Below are 17,828 nucleotides of genomic sequence, written 5' to 3'. Positions count from 1 at the left end.
ACTGCCAATATTATGATAATATGCTGGATTATACGCTCTGCGCTTTTGCTAATGCGACGTGGCGGGGAGCAGAATAAGGTGGGAGAAACCGTTATATATTTTATATAGGTTTAAACATACTGTGTTTTCTGTCTGAGGATTACCCTCTGTACCATTTATCTGGCATTTAACAAGCACCGCATAAAAATTAAAGTAAGTCACTTAATAATGTACCACAGTGTTTATGAACATTTCTGTTTGGACCGCGTCACGTATTGAAACCGCTGCTCCGCTAAGATATTTTTGTTTTTTACTTTTGTTTTCGCGAAAGCATCAAAACAGTGTCTATAAATCAACTTGCGTTAGAAAAGGAAATGTAATTTCTCAATGACGTCATAAAAGACAGGAAACGTGGCGCACGATGGAGCAACCCGCTCATGTTCAGCCGGAAGAAACGGCGTCAAAGCGCGCATGGAATCTGTGCCTCAATTTCACCGCGCTGCGACTGCCGGTTGCGTGACCCGTGCGCGTCGCCAGGGAATTGCGCCGCAAGGGCAAGACCGGCATTCCCAAGACCGGCATTCTAAAACTGGCGCCGAGAGCGAGAGGAGCTCGTTTACGATGGCGATGCACTCGGGTTTTCATATCACGACCTTGGCCCCGTACGCCCAATGCCTGTGTTGAAAATGACTTCGTTTTCCGAGTGTTCTCGGCTGCCGTTTGTTTGTTTCTTCTTTCTTATTATTCTCTCTCTCTCTCCCTCTCTCTTTTATTTGCGTTGTGCCCTCAGGTTCCGCGAAATCGCGCTCGCAGCCGTCTCGCAATTTCGCCGAGTCGTCCTCGTTATTTGCATCGTGCGTTTCTCCCACGTTTTATGCCTTTCGAGCGCCTCATGCGCGCGTGTGTGTAAGTGTGTCTGTGCCCCTTTGCGCCAGTTTTTTCGGCCGCACTGTATGCCTTTCGAGCGGTCCCTGGCGAAACACTTACCTACTTTTCTTTCCCCCTTGCGGGAAACATTGTATGGAAGATTTCTCGCTGCTTTCAGGCAAATTCCCCGCGCTGGTGGTAGTGTACGGCGAGATAAACAACGCTGCTACTGCGAAGGAAGAGGTGAGCATTCTTCCGAGTGACGCCGTAGAAGCGACTCTACTTCTGGAACGGTGCCAGATGTTGCCTTTGTCCATCGGTGCGTCCTTTGCGTAGTGGCGTTGCATCTCGCGGCCCTGTGAAGGGCGTCCTTTGAAATGGCCGAAGCGAGTACCTTTGTCCTTGCTTCTTCTTTTTTTTCCCCCTCTTGATTGATATGTTTCTTCTGTCTTCAAACCTATGAGAGCAATCTCGTTCTTTCTAGCACCCCGAGCTTCTCATCTCCTGGATTCCCCCTTTCCCTTTGAGATAGCTGCAGTGTTTTGCTTGCAAAGACATACACTGTGATGCTCTTGACGTATTCAGTTAATCTTTATGAGCAAGGTTCAACGATTTTTAATGGAAGCGAAGTCACATAAGCGAGATAGAAAGTGCGTGCGTGCGTGCGTGCGTGCGTGGTGTGTGGTGTGTGTGTGTGTGTGTGTGTGTGTGTGTGTGTGTGTGTGTGTGTGTGTGTGTGTGTGTGTGTGTGTGTGTGTGTGTGTGTGTGTGTGTGTGTGTGTGTGTGTGTGTGTGTGTGTGTGTGTGTGTGTAAGTGAGTGTGTAAGTGAGTGCATGCGACAACGATGTAATAGTGACATAGAGACAATAAAGAGACCATAACCAGCGCGCGGGGGGGGGGGGGGGGGGGACGCGAACTGCAGTTAAATTGAAACAGCGGACGTCATTTCGGTTCCAGATCGCTTTCGCCTTTCCATACTGTGACTCGCACCACTAAGCTCGGAGTTCGCAACAAAATGGCCCAGCTTGGTCCTACCGAGTAGTTATTCTTGGAAGCTCTTTCATCAAGAATTGATACGCACGTGAGCAAAAGCTAAATATGCTGATATTCATTACTTCAGTACGCCAAGCTCGTCCGCGGGCCATTTCATATACAGGGTGTTTTTTTTTTTTTTCTAGCTGCACCAAATTTTTAAAATTAGAAAAATATATATCTTGGTCACGTTATGTTTAGCATTCGAGTGTACGGACTGGCGGCCTCTAGATACAGAGCAATTTCCGCATTTACGTGCGTAATTAGCGAAGTTACGGTAATGAACTTTATAATTATCAACAATAGGTGGCTACAGCAAATGAGTACTTTGGGGCCCGTCCTCGACACTACCTATCCCAACGATCAAATTTTGAATAGCGGAGTTCATGTGGGAGCTACGCGAATAATTAGTTCCCCTTGGCAGGCTCCTTGAAACCGAAACTGGCCGCAAAAAGAGCGTCTATGTCGTCGATGTCACCGCCCCCTCGCCTTTCGTCACGTATCCGAGGTCACCGCCGGTCCGGCTGCGCGAGCAGCTTGCGTTATCCCCTTGCTGTCTGCGGCGTTCGCAGTCGACGCTACAGACTGATATGACGCCGTGCCTTCAGTATCTAAAAGCCCAAGGAGCGGGGTTGGCGCTACAGCGCAACGTGGCGCCCGACGGAATGACGAAGTAAATTTGGCGGCCCGCCGGCATTGAAGCGCTAGGCCAACGCCGCAGACAGCAAGGAGATAACGTAAGCTGCTCGAGCGACCGGACCAGCGGTGACTTCGGAGACGTGACGAAAGGCGGGGGGACGGCGACATCGACGACACAGACGCTCTTTTTGCGGCCAGTTTCGGTTTCAAAGAGCCTGCCAAGGGGAACTAATTATTCGCATCGCTCCCACATGAACTCCGCTATTCAAAATTTGATCGTTGGGATAGGTAGTGTCGAGGACGGGTCCCAAAGTACTCATTTGCTGTAGCCGCCTATTGTTGATAATTAGAAAGTTAATTACCGTAGCTTCGCTAATTACGCACGTAAGCGCGTAAATTGATCTGTATCTAGAGGACGCCTATCCGTACACTGGAATGGCAAACATAACGTTATCAAGATTTATATTTTTCTAATTTTAACAATTTAGTGCAGCTAAAAAAAAAAAAACACCCTGTATTTGGGCCATCGTGCGAGTCTTTCCGCGATGGTAAGCTTTGAGGTGGGCTTCTCCTCATAAGATGTTCTATTGCGGAGAAGCTGGATTCGAAGGACGATGTTATGGAGCGGTTCGTGCGCATCGATGGGGGCATTTTCAGGCATGTAAAGAAACCGGTGGTTATGGGATAGGTCGCCGGGTCAAGTGGTTATTTAATGTCAAACTTTAACCGACGTCACAAATGTAAAGGAATCTTCCGAGCAGAAGCAACAGCCTGATTTCAGTTTTCTTAGCACTTATTTTGTGGCGTCGCTCTTTTATTTCACCATAATCTTTTCAAACACGCTCCAAGTACGACATCCATCTTGTTTCACTTGTTAGATTTGAAACGGTTTCAGGAATGTGATTATAAATTTTAAACGGCTTCATTAATGGCCCGCTGCGGCCAGTGACATCATTTTCGTGATGGCAAGGTGTGTGCATTCTAGTTATGTACCGTTGGCATGACAACGCCTTGCACACTGCAGACTCTGCGGTCGCAATCAGACATTTCCCGCCCAGTAAAAGGCGCGGCCACAGTTATTACAAGATATCTCACGCTAGAACACTTGAATAGCACTGTCCACGCCATCATCGCGGCTTTTCTCTGTTACGCAGCTCGAGCTTCACAGTGCTGCATTTATGAGATTGTTGTCAGTAGCAGCGGCATTAAGTTTGAGAGAGACAGATTTAGAGTGCTTTGAGTTGTTTTTTTTTACCCACCCCAATAAGAGCGTGTTACCTGTACCAGAAGGCTTAGACCGCGCCGTAAAAGTCACGGGCGGGCGTAATGGTAAAGTGCGGGAAGGCACCAAATCTTATCGCTTATTAACAAAGAAAGGAGAAGAAATGAAAGACTAGCATTGTATTCGTACTCCATTGTTCCCGAAAAGAAAAGAAGGAAACGAAAAGCCATAAAGGTTTGCGGTTCCCCGTCTTTTGTCGTGTACCTGCGTCGCAGTATCTCCGGTTATGCGCAGCAGTTAGCGATACCGACTTTTGTTTTCTCTCTCTCCCTTTCTTTCCCTATCCCTCCTTTGATTTCCTTTCTTCGTTTTATTCTCCTTTTATGCACAGCCTCTTTGTCACATTTCTCTGCTTTATTCCAGGAAACACGGTGCGCCGCTCTTGCTACCTTCAATTGTGGCTGCGGTATAGCTTTTGTTTTCCCAGACTCCCGGTGCTTTTCCTACACGGTTGTCCGGCATTCGCCTTTGAGCGGGCAAGAAGAAGAAAGATGCACAACTTTTTTTATTCCCCGCTCCACACTATCCCGCAGGTTTTCTTTCATTCGCCCAGACAATGCGGCTATTCGCGCAAAACGTTGATTTTTCAGCGGGTGCCCGCGAAGAACAAAGGCGCTGTGAGCGCGCCGCAGAGACTCGCCGCCACCTCGCCGAGCACAATGAAGTCGCTGCGCTGGCAACGAACCCAGCTGCGCGGCAGAGAATCTCGTCGGCCACGGACACGGGCCGTCTTGGGACTGCGTCCCCGCGCGCCGCTCCTCGTCTGACACGTGCTTCCTTCCGCAGCTCGAGCTCGGCCTTCTGCGCCGGCCGTACAAGAAACTGCCTTCCTTGGTTCGCCGCCGCTCCTATATACTTCGTTTTTCGCCGCACCTTTTCTTCGCGCGCCGACTTCCTTGTCCTGTGAGCGCGGTGCACTCATTCGGCCCTGCGCTGTCTCTCGCCTTTTGTTAGGGGCGCCCTTTCTTCCGCTCTGTGGATGCTGCGTGCACTGATTGCGTATACGCATTCGTCCTCTTAGCAAATTAGGACTGCCGGCGAGGCAATACCGTAGCGGTGGGAGTGTGCGACCTTCTCGAAAAGAAAGCCGGATGGACATATTGCTTTCGCTTCTTTAGTACTGAACTTCTTCTCGAAAAGAAAGCCGGACGGACATGTTGCTTTCGCTTCTTTAGTACTGAACTTGGGGAAAGAGCTTCTATTGTGCGACAGATTTCTATCTAATCTTGTGCACGTAGCCATAGTACGCGATAGTTTCGGCAGCCATACATACGTACGTACATACATACATACATACATACATACATACATACATACATACATACATACATACATACATACATACATACGTACGTACGTACAGTACGTACGTACGTACGTACGTACGTACATACATACATACATACATACATACATACATACATACATACATACATACATACATACATACATACATACATACATACATACATACATACATACATACATACATACATACATACATACATACATACATACATACATACATACATACATACATACATACATACATACATACATACATACAAGTGTACGTATGTACACGTACGCTGCGTTCGCCTGCGGTGGTCTGATTCGTCCGTATGGAGGCCTTGAGAGACGTGGAGGCCCATATATAATCTGAAAACAGCCTAGCGCCAACAGCGCGGCAATATATCCAAGTTATTCGAAGCGAGTGCTTGACATGGGCAGTTTTGCAGCAGATTACGCAACCCATGTCTACTCGTGTGTAACGTCTAGACATATAAACCGGGGACGACAAGGTTTAAATATTTACGCGAGAAAAAAAAACGAAAGATTTTTAATATAACGTATGCCAGTAGAAGGGGTGGTTGGCTTTTCTCTGTCCGGGCCGCCGTATTCCACGACGAAATTTGAAACAGCCACTTTGATTGTTGGTTCATGGCTAAGACGAGTTTTAACAGCTAGCTGAAACAGTGGACAAAGGGAGACAATGGCATCATTGTCTGTTTGCTTTTGTCCTTTCTTGCAGTTCAGCTGTAGACTCGCCTTTGTTACAATGAGCATGTTCCTTCAGTAAAACAGGAAACTGCATTATACAAAATATGTTAAGGGTTCTCGAAGAAAGACGAATTTTGTTTCTGATGCGACAACTCGGTCGAAGACGGTTGCACACACAACTTCTGCACACATCGCTATGAGCTAGTGCAACTTCGTAGATAACTCCTGTTGTGTTGTCACAATACAGGGCTGCAAGTACACGCACCTGCGTTACTGACGTATGCATCTTTCCTTTTTCTTACCTATTCTTTCCCCTTCCCCAAATGTAGGGTAGCCAACCGGGCACATCCTTGGTTAACCTCTTCCCTGTGTTTCCTTTCCCTCTCTCTGCATTGAATAATAGCTCATATTTCGACGTGCTTGTACGCGTATATTGATTGACCTTAACGATGACATCTTGGCACAACGCCAAAGAAGGCACGTCACTCGGGCCTGCTCGCTCAACCATATTTCTTTCTTTCTTCTTTCTTGTATCTTTTTTTTTCTTTTTATTTTACCTTGTTCTATTCTGCTGCGCGTGATGTATCCGGTGCCATTTAGTAAGATGAGGCTTCCTATTTCTCTCCTTCTTTCTATCTTTCTTTACATTTTCGCTCTTTCTGCATCTCTGTCTCTGAAAAGGTGCTCTGTACACCGAGAGCGAGTGAATCACGGCTAATCATAATATGATTTGGCTCAGTATCGGTAAGTGGCCAGCTTGTTTCGTAAGCTCTTTTAAGCTTTCTTTACGCTACTCGGTGCGGGTGTTTTTCGTGATACTAAGTCCCCAAGCAGCTGTAGTTATTTCAATTTGATACGCTTGTCTTTCTTTAGCGCTCTTGCGTGCCAGGCGCTTGATAAGTAGTCTCCGGACAGGGCTTGGCGGGACAGCGGTACTATTTAACGTGAAGATGCTTCATTAATTGCAGCGCACAGAGAGTGTTGAGAGAGCTGCGTTAACTGACGCTTGCTAGGGAGATAACCTCTTGCACAGCGCTTCCCCCTCTGCAACCGAAATCTTTGTCGGGCATGGCGCTGTGCTGGCTATTTAAGGAGGAATTAATTACGGCCGAGTGCCCGATAAACACAGCAGACCTAGACTGTTTCTATAGTTTGTGGGAAAACTGCATTTCGTGTGCGTCCTTGGCGCTCTGCGCATGCTCACTATAAAAGTGCGTCCGGCTTGCTTGCATCGACCGTTGTATGCGGGGGCGGCGGCTTGGTTAATGTTGAAAGTACGTGTGAAAGAGATTCAAGGAAAAGGAAATATAAGGTACGGAATTCGTTGGACTCAAGTGTGCCAGAAACAGCGCACTTCTGCACACTTTCGGCGCTTTGTTCATGAATGACAAAAGCGCCTCCATCGGCAGGAAAATTTGGACGGGCGGTGTTCACAATGTGGTGAATTGTACACACTTTTCATTTTCAGGTTTAAGTGTCCGAGCAGATAGCATTGCACGCTTATACACACTTTTCATTTTCAGGTTTAAGTGTCCGAGCAGATAGCATTGCACGCTTATGTGTGTCCATTGGCGTAGCGAGCAGGATGGTAGAAAGGCGATTATATTTGCTGCGTTCGTTAAAAGGTCCTGTTGCATGTAGTAACGTTTAACATGGGATTTGATAACTTTTGCGGGAGGGCTGTAGCAATCACTTAGCTTACGTACATTTAATCAGTTACCTCGTCGTCGATAACAAATTATAGTTGTATCTATGCGTCTGGATATCGTCACTTTATTTCTGCGTGCGGTGGGTTAAGTTTTCAAGCGAGCTGTATTTGCGACGAAGGATGAAAGGCTAGATCAAGACGGAAGCGAAACTATGCGTAGCTCACCCGGGCGTTACGGGATAATTGCGCCTACAGTATAGCGCTGTATTGATTAGCCAGGCTGTAACAAGATTGGCATTAGGGCTAATGTGCCGTGGGTATAGCGCTTGATAGCTATCGTATGAAATGGAAATTCAAAGCGCTGTTTTGACTGCACCATTTGCCCAATCGCGTTCTGCATGCTGACTGGGTGGCAGGCGAGATTGGGCAACAATCAGTGCAAACATCATAACAAAACTAACAAATAGAAACAGCTGCCGTGCGGCGGCGTTTTTTTTTTTTTTTTTTCTCCCTTTTCACCGCCTGTTATTTGTGATCCTCCGCGCAGGTTGTGAAGCGATCTTGTACGAGATTACATAGGCCTATTTGAACATCATCCGACTCCGCTCATGCATACCCACTGACTCAGCTCAACGTATCATTGGCACGTACCTTGTGTACTGGTGATTTAAACCCCCAAGCAGCGTAACAAAAACAAATAAACAAACAAAAGCTGCTTTGCCGCAGCGAAATGCCGCACAATGCGCGCAGATTGGATGACACTATTGCTGTGATTCTCTAGTTTTGAAACCTCTTCTTCCCTGTCGTCTGAAAGATTAGCATTTTCTGGTTGTCTGCCTTTCTTGCTCTGCCTGCGTGGGCGCGCATGCGTGAGTCTGTTCGGAGAAACGGTTGAGCGCGCAGCCACCGGACCGCGTTCATCATCGAGAGCGAGTACCGCGGAGTAACCAGCTCTCACGTTTCCAGCATCCCGTTTCATCGCGTATACATATAGCCTCACTGCCTCGCTTGGCCGTCCCCAACAGTATCCCGGGACGCTTGCTTAAGGCAAACAGTAACAGGCGTATATGTAGCGCGCAGAAAAGAAGCAAGGCCTGCGGCTCGCCCAATTCGCGAGGACGAACTCGCTCTGGCCTCCAGGCTCGTTTTCCAGGAGGCTCGAGAGATTGATTGCGTAATCAGTTATGTCGGAAATAACGAAGTTATGACTGCAACTCGCGGCCTCCGGCCGTATTTCTTTTCTCAGATTCGCGCGATTTTCTTGCGCTCTCCAATTTTTTTTCTTTTTTTTTATCCCTGTTGCCTTCGGGGAAATAAGCGGAAGAATGAAAAAAAAAATGTGTAAGGAATGAATCTATAGTGTGCATATTTGCATGGTCGGTAAACGGGGTCGTCAGCTTCTCGGAGCACTTTTCGCGATCCTACGTCTCGAGGCGTTCGCTGGTGCTGCGCTTCCTTGCGCCGTAATTTCGCCGCTTCATGCACGGCTTCCTCGCGATATTGCTGGACGAAGCGTTTCGTTTTCGTCGGCAAATCGATCGCTTTCGAGTCGTTTAAATATGCAAAACGCTGAGGCGTCTAAAAACGCTGCGCGTGAAATTCATCCCTCGCAAGTTTTCTTAGGTGCGTGGCCCGACCCACTTTTGGCAGCATCGCGTTAGGCATGTTCTCGTTCGCTTTTATTTCATCGTAACATTTTTTTTTTTTTTCATCTTTCTTTTCCGGTGGAAGGAGACGTGTGTACACATTTCCTTTAGCGCCTGCGGCTGGTTTTTGCCCGCATTGGAAAAACTTTCTTTCTCTATTTTGTCAATAACTGAATTTTAAACGCCACGGAGTAATCACGCCGCTGTTTGCTGACATGCTTTATACGCGCAGAGTGCAATAAACAGCCGACCTGGTATTTCGTTCTTTCTTTATTAGCCATTGCGCAGCAGCATCCCGTCAACTTCTATCCTCGTTTGCTGGCATTAAATAGTTCCTTGGAACACCCTGGCTTGCATACTTCAGGCTGCGTTTATTTCTGCTTTCTGTCATCGTGAGCTAATATAACCTTTGTATGCACAATTCGATCCTTCTTTCTTTTTCTTTAATCTTAAAGCGATCGCGCGCTCAGACTTCACGCGCCTGTCTCCTCGATTAACAGCGACGGTAGTGCTTGGTCGCCAATGTATATAAGTTCAATGTATGTAAGTATAACTTGCTTGTATGTTTGTAAGTCGTACGCATTCATGGACCGTCTATTCAGAAGGCGTCAATATGCAGAGCGCTAATTCCCAGCGGGACAGCGTGAGACTCCCCGCGACGATCCCTGTGCGGCTAGTACGGCAGCAAAGCAGCGCCGAGGCATAGTGAGAACAGGCAACACACAGCGTCATTTCTCTCCCGCAATCGCGATGTTCTTTCCCAGCGGCCGATTGACCGGTGTTTCATTTGTTGTCGCTGAGATATGGCCGCTTCGCGCGGCGGGGAAGCAAGGCGTTCTCAGAGCGGATTACGGCTCGGGATTCGCCGTAGAGAGAGCGGGCGAGAGGAGAGAGGCGCTGGCAAGGCGCCACTGTTGATTGAGAACATCGTCCATCTCTGCGCGAGATCGAAAACGAGCGACGACAGTCGGCGGCGACGTTGAGAGAGGTGTGACAACAGGGGGAGGGAGCTGATGCGGACGTTGAGGCGTATTCCTCCCCCGGGCCCCTTCCGGTTCTCTTTGTGCGCCAAGCTGCCGTGGTGCTTGTCACGGGATCGACGGCACGGCGGAAGTGTTGTCCTCAGGCGACGACGGACTCAGCGAAGCGGAAGGCGACAGACAGCCAGGCCCATAGGGTAGTGCGCGGGCCACGTGTCGTCGGGAGAATCGATTGGTCAATAGACGGTACGCGCTTGTTGATCGCTGAACCGTGGAGCGCTTCACGGGCCTCTCGTGGATTACAGCGAGCGCGCAAGCGCCGATTGCCGCGGTGCCACGAGCAGCAGCGAGCTTGTCTCGCGCACCGAGCGAGCCTGATTTGGCCGCGCTCTGAGCTTACCCGTGCATGCTTTTTCGCATGGTTCACTTTCGTTTTTGTGTGTGTGTATGTTTTCTTTCACTTCTTGCACCGTGTTCGATTACTAGCACCAGTGACCACAGTTGAGGTGAGGGAAACTGCATGAACGAACGTGTCGGTATGTTTTGGTAGGGCCTGCGCGCAAAGACAAGAGTGGCGTAAACTGGCGTGGGGTTCCTCTCTCGCGCGCTCGTTTTGTACCTGTAGCTTCCTTATATTTTTATCCTGAAATTGGCTCGCAAAGAAAAGCGTCTTGTAAAATGCGCTGTCACAAGATTGTTTGAACACTTGTCGGGCAGCTTGAATATGTCCTTCAAGCCAGCTTGGCCCATTTATAGAAAGTTGAGTTAATTCCGTAGCTCACATTGACATCAGGAATTTAAATTTGTTATCCAAGGTGTACAACGTCTGCGCAACGGGCTCAGAATATAGCACTAACCGCGTAGAAGGCCTATAATTTACTTGTGGACAAATATTACCGTTTTTATTTTTATAGATTGTCAACAACATTCTACTCTATTTGTGAAGTCTAACGTCCCAAAGCAACACAGGGTTAAGCGACACGCCATAGAGGTATAAATTCTGGGGTCTGGAATAATTTTGACGTTATTGGGTTATTGCACTAAAACCCAGTACAAGATTGCTTTTGCATTCCGCTCTCATCTGAGCACCCCCACCGCTGTCTGAAATTGAACCTGCGACCTCGTGTTCCTCAGCAGAACGCCATAACCATTGAGCCACCACGACAGGTCAACGATTCTTACAAAGGCGTATACAACAGACTTCCGTTAATTCGACTACGAGTACTATGTTTTGGTTTATTCGACCCCATGCGTCCATGCATTTTTATGGGCGCAAACTTTCGTTGTTTCTTTCCTAAAATTGGCCTTCGCCGGATAATTCGAACTTGGCCACTAAGCACGCGCCTGACTCCTATAGTGACTCCAATAGCAACCCCTTTAGTGACAGCGGCTGTCTCAATGGAGCTTAGGGGCAGTGCATGCGCTTAACACAGGAAGAGAGCGCAACGACTGCTGATAGCCCTCCTACGAGACACGGGGCTCATCGACACCTGGTGACACACCCCTGATCTCCACTCAAAGGAGGATCAGGTGGAACAATTGCCGGCTATGTATGCCAGTGTAACCCCGCCTGCTTCAACATCATCATCACCACCACCACCACGTCATCTCCCGTCGAAACCGCCTATTTTTCAGCCTGCCCTCGAAATATTTTCAAGCAATCACCGTAGCTCACAAGGTCTGATTATGGTAGTTACCCAATTCAATGTGTGCTATTTTTTTTTCTTCATCTAAACTGGCCGAAAATTGCCTGCGTGTTGCAATCGGATACAAAAGCAAAACCGCATTCACGGCTGTTTGTATGCTTTACTGCATAATAAGACTGCCTTGCGGCGAAGCTAACTTTCAAAATCGTGCGACGAAGCTGACTTTAGAAAACCGGCCGCCATTGCGCCACACATATTTTTCTTGCTAAAATTCGGGTGCGCGTTAGATTCCTGCTTTGTTGAAGAGCTTTAATGCCATTCCTACGTTAGTTTTCTAATTTAGACGAATATAAAGTGGTTGCCCATTTGATTCGGGGGCATGTCAGAATCGGGCAAATACTGGCAAATAAATCAGTGGTATCTGCTGGCGTTTTTTTTTCTGCGTCGTGTTTTGACCCACTGGATAATTAGATCAATTTCGTCGGCCCCCACAGGGTTACCGGAAGTAGACTGTATACTTGACTTGAAGGAACTGTACCGAGGACTTGTCTTTTTAAAGAAAAATAACGTGGCTTAACTAATAACGTGGCTAATAATAACGTGGCTTCAAATAATCGAAGCACGGAAGAAAAATAACGTGGCTTAACTGACGTCAGTGAAGTCATGTTATTTTTTCTACGTGGTTTTATTCTTTGAACTATTTCTGTGCCGGATCCTGTGATTCTATGCTTCACTGATAAATATATGTATATTGTAGCTCCACTTTATTGTTTCATCATCCACACGATATAACACAAGTGCCGCGAACGTGTGTCGGTTTTAATGATGCTGTCGTAATGACACTATATAACCGTCAATTGTGCGTTTAATCTGCAGTAATCCGACAAAGTGCGCACTGTTCGATAAAACCCGTCCTATAAGCAAAGAAAGAAATGTGTGGCTTAATTCACAGCGCATTTTGCTTGCAAGATTTGTTCTTGACATTGCGTCGCCATCTGCTAATAATTTTCTCGCTATTACACTTGATCGATTCCTCATTTTACAACCCACTCTAGCATGAACTGCTTAATTAAGGCTCGTTCTGATTCTGCTTATGAGTTTATTGTTCACCAACTGTTTGAACGCTACCGAAACTTCACCTGAGGCCGGGCCTCGTCGTTGGATCTGGAAGTTTTAACGAAAGCTGAATTGACTTTGGAGCTGATACGATGACTTCTCTGGAGGACACTTTCTTCCGCTCATAGCTTTGCTCGCCCTCGTCGTCATTTTCGTAATCATCAGTATATCCATAACCGCCGCCGCTTCGTGACGTGTGCTGAGGATCCAACGCAAACGCGAGAACTCTTGCAGAGGAATATACGCGCGATTGCTGCTCATAAACTGCAGTGGATGCGTGCAGACATTCTCTCATCGCGCGCGTCGGTGACCTTGCGTTCGCAGCAACATCCGATGGGCAAGCAGAAAGAGAGCAGAGCATGAAAAGGTGGGAGAAGATGAGAAGGAGGGGTCAGCTTGTTAGACATCGCGGCGAGCGTAGGGACGCATCGGCGGGCATTATTATTGCACAGCCGCTGACAGGGCCGGCCGACCGACCACTGCCCTTCCGCCTGCAGCAAACGAGTCTCATTCGGCTCGCCGCCATCTTGGCCATCGCGGCGAAAATTTGCCGCCTTGGTGGCCCCCTTCCGCGCATCGCCGCCCTTCCTTTTCTGGGGGCGCATTGTGTCGTGGCCGGCGCCTCATTGCGGAGCGTGTACGTCCATCGACGTCTCTCCGAGATGATTGCCGGCGGGCAAACAGCGGCGCGGGAGGCGTCGCCCGGACGACGTGCACGACGTGTTTGTCGCTCGCCGCTGCGCGTTCTGCGTTGCTCCTGCCTCTCCTTGCCTACCCCTTTTCGGCCAGTCTCATTAATTCCATTCAGTGCTTCGGCCGCGTCCAGCTGCAATCCATTAGCGGGAGTGAAGAACCGCAGCGATGATGTCTGAGTACACTGTGATTTGTTTCTCTTCTTTTCGTGCATCATTGAGGTGTTGACTCATTCTCACTCTATATATGCATAAATGTATTAGTTTGCTTATTAGCGAGAGATTTAAAGGCCTTACGCTTTTTACTGAATGAAGATGGAAAGTTGGGTGAGTTGGTACGTGTTCATGGTAAAGGGTAGAGCGCGAAAAAATTCAAGAACGGTAGATGAGAGTACACCACAAGCGCTTGTGGTGTCCGCTCTTCTGTGGTATTTGAAGTTCTTGGCGCTGTGCCGTAATTACGGTCTTTCAGAGACTCATATTTCAGAGCTTGTGTTTTTTCGTAAAGTCTTCTGTTTGTCGAAGCGCTACGGCGCGACTGGCTCCGTCGCTACTGAGTACACGGCATTCAATTTTGATTTTATTGATTGATGGGAACTGCAAAGTATCAAAAAGGTATTAGTATAAAAAAGTAATTAATTCACTATGTTTACAGGAGCCTCCCTGAGAAATTTGACGTCCATGCGAGCATTTTTTTAACCTGTTTTTACTCTTTGCGTCGTCGGCCATTTTTGGTACCATCTTTCGGTCACGCCGACTACGACGGATGTTCGCGTAATGGGGCATAAAATGATTAAAAGAGTTCTGCAGAGTACTCTCTTTTATGATTGGCAGTTTAGCCCGTTTCTCGCTATTTGCACCCTGTCACCTTTTTCCTTTTTTTTTTTTCTTTCTCTATCTTGGTGTCACAAATTATAACGAAACCTTGCGCGATGCGAGCACCCGTTCTTGATGCATTACGTATTCATAAGCATTCACGAGCCTTCCTTGAGGCGTGCAGGGACAAGTTCGGCAAGGCAGCGCTGCTTAATCTGCTTTGCAGTCTAGCACCAAAAGAAACAAAAACGCGCCGAAACCCAAGCGCATGCTGTCGTGGCGTTATTTCCTCTGACTCAACGTCTCTGATGCCGAGGCTGGGGTGTCATTTAATTCTCAAGTTTCTGCATAATACGGATCGGCGTCTGGGACGTCGCTGCCTGTGCATCCAGGAGAACGGGGAGCGCTCGGCAAATTAACTTAGCAGCTTATTCTTCACGGCGACGGTTAATGCAGATGCGATTTTGGCTTTTGTCTTCGAAGAGACTCCCACTCATTCGGTTTCCTCGGTATTTCTTTCTTTCTGTCGCTCGTGCGACCTTGCTAGATTTGAATGTCACCGTGTTCAGACATTCTTTCACAGCTGTGTACATGCTGCTTGCGTCTTTTGTTGAGTTACTTATGCAAGAAAGCAAGTGCCGCTATTTGCTTTGTAAATAAACGTCCCCACGCGCGGAGAAGCGGAGAAACGCAAGGGCAGCCACGCTCCGTTATGACTGATTTGCATAGCAAATCGAACTGGCAGCTACATGTCGAAATACATTTGGCGAAAGTAGAAGCGCGCAGGCGTGCCGGCGGTGGCTCTCTCAATGCTAATACGCACCCCTCTGGCAAACCGGGAACGGAAAGAAAAATAAAGGCCATCGGGCCGCCCTCGCAAGCCCGATTTTTCGAATGTTCTCATAGATGTATGTGCGCGTATAAGGAAGTGCTAAGAAACTGCTCGCGTTCCCTCGACTCCATTCGACGTGCCATTCAGCTCGGCACGCTTTGGCTAGCGCATTTCCGTTCTTTTACCGCATGACATTGTTCTTCTTCAAGGGCAGCACTTCCTCCTCGAATTTTAGGCAGCCTTCTCCATCTTAGCGCACGTCATGTCCTGTATGCATTGGTGCGAGCCCCCCCTCCCCCCCCTCTCTCTCTCTCGCTATCTCTCTCGCTATCTCTATCTCTCTCTGGCTTTCTGTAGCTGTGTGCGTGTGTGCATGGGTACCCGCCCTCGCATGCCTTGAACCGTTAATTTCTCGTCTCCTCACCTCTCTGAGAATTTCCTATGGTTCGTCGCCATCTTATTCTTCGGGGTCCTCATCACAGCCGCTACTTCCTGAGGACTCCGTTTCCCAATTATGCAAAGTGTGACAGAGCATTGCGTGCATCAAGGAAATGGTATTCTGCGGCCTTGTTTTTTGCCGTACTTCGCTAGCAGCTTTTTTTTTTTTTTCACTTTCCCTTTATGTGCAGGCTTATTTTGCCTGCGCATGCGCATAAACCGCTCCCTCTATGACCACTGCTACTCGCATCGTTTCCCCAGCGATTCTTCTGCTGCGTCGGCGTTTAGGAATGTATGGGGGGATTGCGATGCCACTGTCTAAAGCCTTTATTTGCCGTAAAGACTGTTAGCAGAAATGTCTCCTTGTATGCCTTTTTCTCTGCGCCTTTGTTTCTGAAGTTTCAAATCCCCTCCCTTTTTCCCCTTTGTTCTCGACTTTGTGCGCGAAAAGTGCTTTCCTTGTATTATCTCGGGTTAATCGAGGCTAATTTACTCCGGCAAGTCAATCTGACCCGCAGCCCGATGTCGACGGCACTCTGGACTGCGTGGTTGTGTGCCGTCTTTATCCAGCAGATGCGCTCACCGAATACTTCCACAACAGCTAAACGGAGCTGCCTTTTCAAATGAAAAGTGGAAGCACGTTAGTATAAGCGCTTAGGGGCAGCACAAAGAGAAACGCGATGTAAACATAACCGAAAACTTTGAATTGATGCATCCTTAATTGCCCGCAGTACGCCTGTAAAATGGTGGCTCGTGCTTCTGAACGCGGAATTTAGGAAATGAGCTTACAGTTACTGGAAGCTCGTAGCAATTTAAAAGCTTTCTATAAAATACCGAGCAAGCCCCTTCCTTCCCTATTTTCGCTTTGACTGGATCTTGCGTCACTAACGTGGCCGCGGCAACCTAACTAATGTGAATGAAAACTTATTGTGGTGAGAGATCAGCGTCAGTATCCAGACGACTACGTACATAAACGTATACTTATTGTTGCCGCAAATAATGGATGAGGGCGCCTTTTCGTACGTGGGTGAATTCGACGTCTCTATAGCGTGCTATATTTGTGCCATCGCGAATCAAACTTCTAGTATGTCTAGGCCCTTGAGGTGAACGATGGCGCGCTAATACAGTGCTCGTTTCAAAGGGATTGGGAAGGCGTTGAGAATTCCCCGAGTATGTCTGAATCGCGAAACTTTTTGAAGCGCTCATTTCATCGAGAGCACGGCTGAAGTCGTATGCGGTGAGCGGTTGACTTTCCTCAACTGACTTCTGATTCTCAACTCAACTCAACTGATTTCCTCAACTTACTATAGCTTGCTTCTTGCAGCAGCCGTTGATAGAGAAAGCGCTCGGCCGCAAATACTTGCGTTTCTGAACCCCCCACCCCGATACAAGTTGCTTTTTATCAAGTTGTCGTGGCGTTTCGTGGTTTGGCCAGCGCACGGTCGTAAAGTGACAGCGGTGTGTGTGTGTGTGTGTGTGTGTGTGTGTGTGTGTGTGTGTGTGTGTGTGTGTGTGTGTGTGTGTGTGTGTGTGTGTGTGTGTGTGTGTGTGTGTGTGTGTGTGTGTGTGTGTGTGTGTGTGTGTGTGTGTGTGTGTGTGTGTGTGTGTGTGTGTGTGTGGTGTGTGTGTGTGTGTGTGTGTGTGTGTGTGTGTGTGTGTGTGAGATAGATAGATAGATAGATAGATAGATAGATAGATAGATAGATAGATAGATAGATAGATAGATAGATAGATAGATATGTAGATGTAGATGGTGTGTGTGTAGATAGATAGATTTCTGTATCTTAAAAGCGTTTTCACTCCCTATGTGCAGGCGGCTTCGTCCGTACCGGGTGAAGAGAGCCGGCGGGAGGCGGAGCGGAGGACGCCGCATGCCTCGCCAGGCGGGCAGCGGCAACGACTGGATGACACACGACCCGGAGACAGTGCACACAGTTCCTACTCGCGGAGGTGAGGCTTCGATGCTGCGCTCTCTTAAAGCCAGTCTTCAAATCGAGTATACTGTTTGCCGGACTGCGCTAGAAATTTCTGCGAGCCGTTTGAGCTACCGAGGAGGCTAATATGCGCCTCAGCCAATGGAGGTCTGAGAAATTTGAATTTATTTTTTTCCTTTTGCTTAGAATATGCATGTCCTTATACTACTTTTTTTTTCTTTTTTCGACTGTGCATCGTCATTAATGTTAACGAAACTTAATCGGTTGATAAGGTTAAAG

At 47.9% G+C, this 17,828-nt stretch overlaps 1 long non-coding RNA gene across 1 annotated transcript in view; it reads left to right on the top strand.

Moving 5' to 3' along the window:
* The window catches only part of LOC119449628 (uncharacterized), a 203,036-nt gene extending 185,433 nt beyond the window's left edge, over positions 1–17,603 (top strand). The window contains exon 5 of the long non-coding RNA XR_005191243.2: positions 17,429–17,603. This is a non-coding gene — a long non-coding RNA (uncharacterized LOC119449628). The remainder of the gene's footprint in view (positions 1–17,428) is intronic.
* Positions 17,604–17,828: the final 225 nt, after the last annotated feature.

Source organism: Dermacentor silvarum, chromosome 4 (assembly GCF_013339745.2).
Source record: "Dermacentor silvarum isolate Dsil-2018 chromosome 4, BIME_Dsil_1.4, whole genome shotgun sequence".
In the NCBI taxonomy this organism is placed as follows: Eukaryota; Metazoa; Arthropoda; class Arachnida; order Ixodida; family Ixodidae; genus Dermacentor; species Dermacentor silvarum.
Note: the sequence above shows the minus strand (reverse complement) of the source record. Positions and strands in the feature narration are given on the sequence as shown.